Below are 8,538 nucleotides of genomic sequence, written 5' to 3'. Positions count from 1 at the left end.
TGTGAATCAACAGACACCATCAACTAGCCAGTGCCCCATTACTACACTGTAAACAATTCCAGGCCTCTCCAATTCAAAATATTCTAGTGACTGATCACATCTAAATGTTTCAATTGGCCAAATTGAATTTCTGTGAATTGAATTTTATCAGTCACTAGAACATTTTAAATTTGAGAAATGTTTTACAGTGACACTGTGTGGTTGGTCCAATTAAATATTTTAAATTGTAGCAACAATTCACTGTAAAAAAATGTTTTTTTTTACAGTTTTTGCCAATACATTTTACAGTGTTTTCCCTGTTTTTTTAAATGACAGAAATATTTTATTAAGTTTAATGATGTGTAACATAATTTAACAAAGAAATTCTGTATAAATAGAATACACTAAATATCTGTTTTTTTTAACAGATTTTAAATGACAATTTTACCAAAACTAACCGTAAAAATAAAGTTTTTTATTATTAACCTGCTGGCCTCTTTTAACACATGAAATACTGTAACAACTGTGTCAATTTCTGACACCCCTTAGCTTGTCACAGATTATCAGAGATCTGTTAAAAAGAGAGATATCCTAGTTGAAAGTATATTTACTTTAATCCGTTAATCCATACAGGTAGTTGCCAAGGGACCATTCAAATAAAGTGTAACCAGTCCGTGTGCTATGACTGCAACTGCTTTGTGGACTAACAAGGTTTTCTTTTCTTTTTTGCATGGACAGTCCATGTTGTTTACAATTGTTTATGTTCCTGATCATTACCCATACCAACATTTGTTTTCAGAATGCCCTATTCTCAGTTTATAGAATAAACTGACATAATTAATATACATTTATTTTGCTAGTCTCTTTGCCTTCAGTGTGCATTATAACTTTGTAACTTAAGAAAGTAAAACAAGTACAAAAAAATTTAATAATAATAGACCGTTGCAATTAAAATAATATGCTACGAAAACCAATGCAAAATAAATATTACAAACTTCTGTGTTCAGCAAATAATTTTCAGGGCAATAATTTAAGCCAATCAGAATTGACTCCTCTGCTAAGTGGGGAGAACGCTATGGATGCCCGCTATGGATTTTGTGGCTAAACGCTGTTTAACGTAGCATTTCTAAGGACATTATCTTTGTGTTAGCTTGTATTTTTGTGGCCGTGTCTATGTGTGGCACGTGGCTGCTAACTTAAGTTGACCACTTGCTAGCAACAGTTAATACTAGTTAATACTTGATGTTTTATAAACAAATTTCGGGAGGAACACATTCAGGAAATTAAAACTGTTAAGTGGAGCAGACCCAGATAATTAAACCTAATTGAACACAAGAGGAGCTCATTAAAAAAATCAACGATAGGAGGTGTATATAGACTGCCGATTTACCTTCCTGTCATTGACTGTTTCTTAGCATGGACTTCTACAGGCGCAGAGATGTTTGTGGCTGGGCCCACCGGTCTCCTCTCAGCCTCTCAGCTCATTCCTCCTCCAGTTCCTAATCCTTTGCATTTTCAGTGGCCTCCAGCTCCCACCGCAGATGCTAGCGCGAGCTTGCTAGCGGTCCAAGCTCCAAGTTATCAACAATTTACTAACACTCATTCTTTTCAGTGGCCTGCAGCTCCAGCAAACGCAGGGCTACCTCTACCAGCAGCACAAGAGCATACGTCTCAGATGCATCCTTCTCTTTCTCATGCCCCTAACATTTTTTCCTTCCAAGCTCCAGACGCAGCCCCGGTTCCTCTCTCTTCCAACCGCCTTCTGCAAACTAAATCTTCATTCTCTCTCCTCACAGCAACACCGATGCCTGTCCCAGCTAACGCGGTTTCCTCTGAGCTGCCTCCAGTGGCCCAAAACAGGGCACAGATCCTGGCAGGTTTGGACATTGATTTGTCATCACTCTCTCTGTTTCCTGTGTCAGACATAAACCGTCAAATAGACTGCGGGGACTTTTCAGTCACTTTAAAAAACCCCAACCCACATTCATCCCGCTTACTTTCTTTTCCTGAATTTTCGATTGCTTTTTTCCGTTTCACGGACATCATTTGTTCAGTTTTCCCCCAAAGGCGCCGCGAGCTGAATGATTATCTGGCAATCATAGCTGAGCTCGCGCTGTCCTATGGGGGAGGTCATTTTTACACATACCACAAACTCTTCTCTGAGAAGTGTGCCGTGCGGCTAACCCAGTGGAACCAGTGCGCTTACTGGGTCGCTCTCGACACGGACCTCCACAGCAGGATGTTCTAGGCTGCAGGAATATTTTGCGTGCCGTCGGCAGGTCTGTAGCACATGCTACTGTGTTATGTTCTAAGATTAACCCTTCCCTTCCCTGCCCGGTTGTGATAGGAAGTTTGGTTCTTTTCCGCGAACCGGTTCTTTCGGACAGTTCGTCCAATGAATCGGATCAAAATCGGTTCACCAGTTCTTTTGCGCTCAAACGTAATGACGTCATTTCACAAGGACGTAATTACGTCATGTCTATTGCGGGCTGGATAAACACACTTTACACATTAAAATATATAAAGTCAGTAATCATAACATCAGTCAGATAAAATATCATCATAATCTGATAGTTTATTACAAAGTTTTACATCTAAAGCATCCAAACACATGCAGTGTTGCAAACGATCTTTACAGTTATAAAATCAATAAATCAGTTTTCATCAGTGCAGAAACCACGATCCACTTACTATGTTTTTGTAATTAAATAAATACGGTTCGCCAGATTTTCTTCTCATTCATGTCGGAGTCGTTTCATAGACACGCGCTCATATCAGCAAATGTTCGTTCGGTTCAGAGAGACTCGCCGTGCAGTCAGTCGCTCAGTATCATCAGCTCATTGGTTCTCAATTGGACATGTCCGAAATAAACAGTTCTCGGTTCAGTGCACTGCTGATCCGAAAACCGCAGCAACCGATTCTTGACTCAACAACGAGAACGAAATTGAGATTCGAGAACCGCTAGAGCGATTCAAAAGGAGTCGCTTGCTTCACCTTTGCTGTAGTTTGATTAGGCTACGTCTTTTTTTATCTTTATCACCTTGTTTACAAATTAAATATAATGGAGTCCTAACAAAGTTAGGCAGAGTGTTTTTCTAAATTCAAACCTATTATAAGAGACAGTCAAGCTGCATATGGTAACTTAACCTCTGTCTAAAACTGCTTTGCACCTTGTTTTTGCTATCATTATTTAATTATTTTGGATAAAGCACTATAATTTTTCATTTACAAACAACAGGCAATACCTGTTAAATATAGTGTGTAAGACAATTACAGCGTGTAAGTGCACTTTTCCAGCAATTGTTCTTTTTAATATGTGTGTTTTATTTGAACTGGGAATGTGTCCTCATTAAATAAATAAAAATAAAATAAATAAGTACTTCAATCATAAATAGTCAATCACATCCTCATACAGTGATAAGATGAACTCGAAATGATGAACATATTTCCACAATGTGTTAGAAATTCTACATCGCCGTTCGGTTGTAAAAGCAGCCCCAAGATTTTCGACATACTATCGAGAAAATAGATAGGATAATTCTCATCGCACCTACTTTTCTAGATGACTCCCGCCGTTCTAAACACGAACTCCTATCACTGCTAGGTCACTTAAATTTCGCAATGCGCATCATTCCGCAAGGCCGCCCTTTCATCTCACATCTTCTCTCACTTGCATCTTCGGTTCACGCGCTGGAGGACCAAATTCCAATAACCACGGCGTGTCGCGACAAACTTAGGCTATGGATAACATTCCTAAACCAGTGGAACGGCTTGTCTTTTCTATAACAATCTCGTTTCTTCCCCTGTTGACATCCAACTTTTCACAGACGCAGCCCCTTCAATCGGCTTTGAGGGATTCTATCAAGGACGCTGGTTCGCGTCTCCATGGCCACCACAGTTCCAAGATATGCTTCAGTCCTCAGCTCTGTTTGAGCTTTACCCTCTTGTAGTCGCGGCTTTTTTGTGGGGGAAAGAATGGACGGCTAGTAGCATATTAGTGCACTGCGATAACGAGGCAACAGTCCAGTGCATTAATAAAGGCCGCTCTCATTCACCTGCTTTAATGCCATTCCTAAGACGTCTGGATCTCAGCTTGTGATCAATTTATTATTACTGCAAAACATGTCCCAGGGTCCGAAAACCTAATTGCTGACTCTCTGTCTCGTTTTCTGTTTCAGAAATTCAGGACATTGGCTCCAGAGGCGGATATTTTCCCAACTCCAGTACCTCACTATTCAGAACTGATATTTCCATAAATCACCCGCTAAAACCCCTCTTGGACGCATCGCTCAACAGTATCCTCCAAGCAGTTTCCCCCAGAACAATCCAATCATATGTGACAGCTTGGAGATGTTTTAAAGCTTTCCACTTCTCGTATAGCTTGCAGTTCCCTGATTTTTCTCTCCTCTCAATTACCTCTTTTATCTCTTATCTCAAACAATATTAAGAGTTTCCAAGTTGGGTCCATCAAAGGCTACCTGAGCGGTCTTCAATTTTTCCACAAATTAATTCACGGCACTTCATCTCCGGAGATAAAAAACTCCCAAACCTCCCTCCTGATCAAAGGAATTCAGCGATCACAACCCACCCGCCCTGACAGTAGACAACCCATAACTCTAGATTTACTCACAAAATGCATTCATACCCTTCGTACAGGATATCAATCCCTTGACACAGCCCGCACTCTGGATACCATGTTTATCTTGGCTTTCTTTGGCCTTCTTAGATGCTCAGAAATCGCAATCACCTCCAAATTCGACCACAAAGTCCACCCCACTGTCTCAGACTTATCAGTACTTGACGATGAAACCATATCATATTTAATCAAGCGAAGCAAGACAGACCAAAGTAAAAAAGGCCATTTAGTCTACATTTTCAACATCTCCTCCCCAATTCAACCATTTCAAACTGTTCTTGCATACCTCCAAATGAGGAGATTTCAGGCTAAATAAAAGTCCGAACCCCTCTTTGTAGACTCCTCTAACAAACCCATCACACGATTCTGGTTCCAAAAACAGCTCAAATCTGTTCTCCAGCAAATAGGCATCTCAGCGCAAAACTTTTCTAGCCACTCCTTCCGCATTGGGGCGGCAACAACTGCAGCGCAAAAAGGACTCTCCCAGCAGCAGATCCAAGCTCTCGGGAGATGGTCTTCTCACGCTTTTCAAAGCTACATTAGGACCGACCGATACCACATCAAGAAAGCTCACCAAACCCTTATTAATTAACAACCCTTATAAAAAACCCTATCCTTTCTTTCTCTTTTTTCAAACTAGCGAGGCTCACCCGTTCAATACAGCGAGTCTTGATCTCCTGTCGAACACCGCAGAGTTCTCCTTGATAGTGGCTATTTCCTTTTCCCTATTTTTCCATCTGGCGAGGCCCACTCATCCGACACCTCGAGCTGATTTCCGTCGGATGCCGTGGAAGCCTTCCAGGCCAGCTTCCATCTTTTCTTTCCCTGACTAGCGAGGGTGCCTTTCCGATGCCTTGAGAATTGTTCTCCCATCGGATGCCGCGAGGGCCCTCCAAGTCGCTATCAATCTTTTTCTCTTCCATCCAACGAGGCTTGCTTGTCCGATACCGTGAGTATTGATCTCCTTTCGGACACCACAGAGCTCTCCAGGTCTATGTCTATCCACTTTGCTTTCCGCCGTCCAGCGAGGCTACCCGAAACCGCGAGTATTGATCTCCTTTCGGATGCTGCAAAAGCTCTCCTGGGCGAACTTGCATGCTTTACCCTCCACCTGTCCGCCAGCGAAGCTTACCCATCTGATACAGCGAGTATTGAGCTCCCATCTGATGTCGGCGAGAGCTTCCTGGCCGGGTGTTCCAATTCTCCTTTACCGTGCCGTCAGCCGATAGGACCCACTCCCCTGAAGCCAGAAAATGCTCCTGGTGGAGGCTGGGTGGGCCCCCTCGGTCAGTCGTTTCTTTTTAAATTGCGTCGCCCCATCTATCGGTCAGTAGGGCTCACCTGTCTGTCGTCACGAGTATTGATCTCCCAGCCAGATGCGGCCTGAGCCTTCCTGACCGGCCGTTTCAAACAACGCGCCCTCCGTTTACAGCCAGTAGGGTGTCCCTCTGGTTGGGCGGAATAAATCATGTGCTCCTCTTTTTAGACCGGTAGGGCTTTTATTCCCCGTCCAATACAGCGAGCATTGGCCTCCCATTGGATGACGCAAAGGCCTTCCCAATCGGTCACCCCAAATTCTGTCTGCTCCACACTTACCAGCCAGTAGGGCCCGTTCCGCCAGGTGCTATGAGCTCCCGTCAGAGGCAACACGGGTTCTCCCGGCCAGGTAGTTCCTGAACATGCTGCTTCTCATTTATCGGCCGGTGGGGTTTTTCCATCTGATACAGCGAGCATTGGCCTCCCATTGGATGTTGTAAAAGCCTTCCCGGCCAGTAGCCGCTCCTCATTATCGGCCGGTAGGGTTTTTCCATCTGATACAGTGAGCATTGGCCTCCCATTGGATGTTGTAAAAGCCTTCCCGACCAGTCGTTCCAAACCATGCTGCTCCTCATTTTCGGCCGGTAGGGTTTTTTCATCTGATACAGTGAGCATTGGCCTCCCATTGGATGTCGTAAAAGCCTTCCCGACCAGTCGTTCCAAGCTATACTGCTTTTCATCATCGGCCGGTAGGGTTTTTCATCCGACACAGTGAGCATTGGCCTCCCATTGGATGTCGTAAAAGCCTTCCCGACCAGTCGTTCCAAGCTATACTGCTTTTCATCATCGGCCGGTAGGGTTTTTCATCCGACACAGTGAGCATTGGCCTCCCGTTGGATGTTGCAAAGCCTTCCCGTCCAGTCGTTCCAAACCTTGCTGCTCCTATTTTATCTGCCGGTAGGGTTCTTCCATCTGATACAGTGAGCATTGGCCTCCCATTGGATGTTGCAAGAGCCTTCCCAAACCGTAGTTCTAACCATGCTGTTTTCATTTATCGGCCGCTAAAGCTTTCCATCTGATACAGTGAGCATTGGCCTCCCATCGGATGTTGCAAGAGCCTTCCTGACCAGTCGTTCAAAACTAAGGCTGCTTCCAGCCATCAGCCAGTAGGGCTCGTCTGCCCAATGCCGCGAGCAGCTCCCATCAGAAGCAACAGGCCCTCCGGGCCAAGCAACCAGGCTCATCAAAACGCCAGCCTACCAATTATCTGCGTATTTGGGGGGGTTTTGGTGGCTGTCCTCTGTTTTTGCATTTTGGGGGGTACTCTGGGTTCGGGCAAAATTCAGAGCCCGGAGCCCTCCCCCGGACAGCACGCCAAATACGCATAATATTTACTCTATTTAATTTGATGTAAGTGTGAACTCGTGAATTGATGTTTTATAAACAAATTTCGGGAGGAACACATTCAGGAAATTAAAACTGTTAAGTGGAGCAGACCCAGATAATTAAACCTAATTGAACACAAGAGGAGCTCATTAAAAAAATCAACGATAGGAGGTGTATATAGACTGCCGATTTACCTTCCTGTCATTGACTGTTTCTTAGCATCCCTCCACCACCCCTTCTCCTCACTTAATTAAACTCACATAAGACATCAAATTAATATATGTAGTCTAGTTCTAGACTATTTCCATCACGGGGGGGGGGGGGGGGGGGGGGGTACTCTGGGTTCGGGCAAAATTCCTCCCCCGGAGCCCTCCCCCGGACAGCACGCCAAATACGCATAATATTTACTCTATTTAATTTGATGTAAGTGTGAACTCGTGAATTGTTAAGCGCATTAACTGGCCCAATACATCGTCAAACGTGTCAGAAAAACGATAATTGTTTGGGTAAAGTGACAAGGCAATGACTTTGGTTTCAAATGGTACACGAACAGCAGTCTCTGACAGTCCTGTGTGGCTTTCTGGCAAAAGCATCCACGATTGTGGTTATCAATTTTATTACAAAATAATTTTTGTTCCCCCAAAAAAAAAAAATTATGTTAGCAAAGCTGTATGTAATTGATATACAGATAAAATGACATAAGGAGAATTCTCGTAGTGTGGTGCTAAATGGTCAAATTGTAAAGGTGTAAGAAACAAAACTTTATTTCAATTTGTAAAGACTTAAAGCTAATGAGTTTTTTTTTTTTTTTTTTTTTTTTTTTTTTAACTGACCTGAATCTGTGACCCTTGTAAATAAAGAAAATCAATCTTGCTGTGTAATTTTACACAAACATGTGCAAACTTATTTCTCTCTTTCCCCCTCAGTTTTTTGATGCAATACCAGGAATTGGAACATTAGCTTTCTGGAACTTCTGGATTTGAGAGCAGTCAGAAGTCTTCAAGCTCAAACATTGCATTAAAGTAAGTTTGCAATATGTCAAGTGTTCTAAATACTTTCACATGTCCTGTATGTGGCATTTTTATGAAAACAGTGAAAGGGTATGTAAATCATCAAAAAATACACACAAATGAAGCACATGGTGAATATGCCTCTTGTGCAAATCAAGGTTTACCAAGTATAATTCCTTTAAAAGTCATACATTGCGCCACCATAGACTGCCGTCCGTGTCACAATGTGAAACACTACAGGGTCCACTGAAATGTGAAAATCCACATTGC

The sequence above is a fragment of the Gobio gobio genome, assembly GCF_949357685.1.
Source record: "Gobio gobio genome assembly, chromosome: 25".
Lineage (NCBI taxonomy): Eukaryota > Metazoa > Chordata > Actinopteri > Cypriniformes > Gobionidae > Gobio > Gobio gobio.
The sequence above is the reverse complement of the archived record's forward strand: the minus strand, read 5'-3'. Positions refer to the sequence as shown.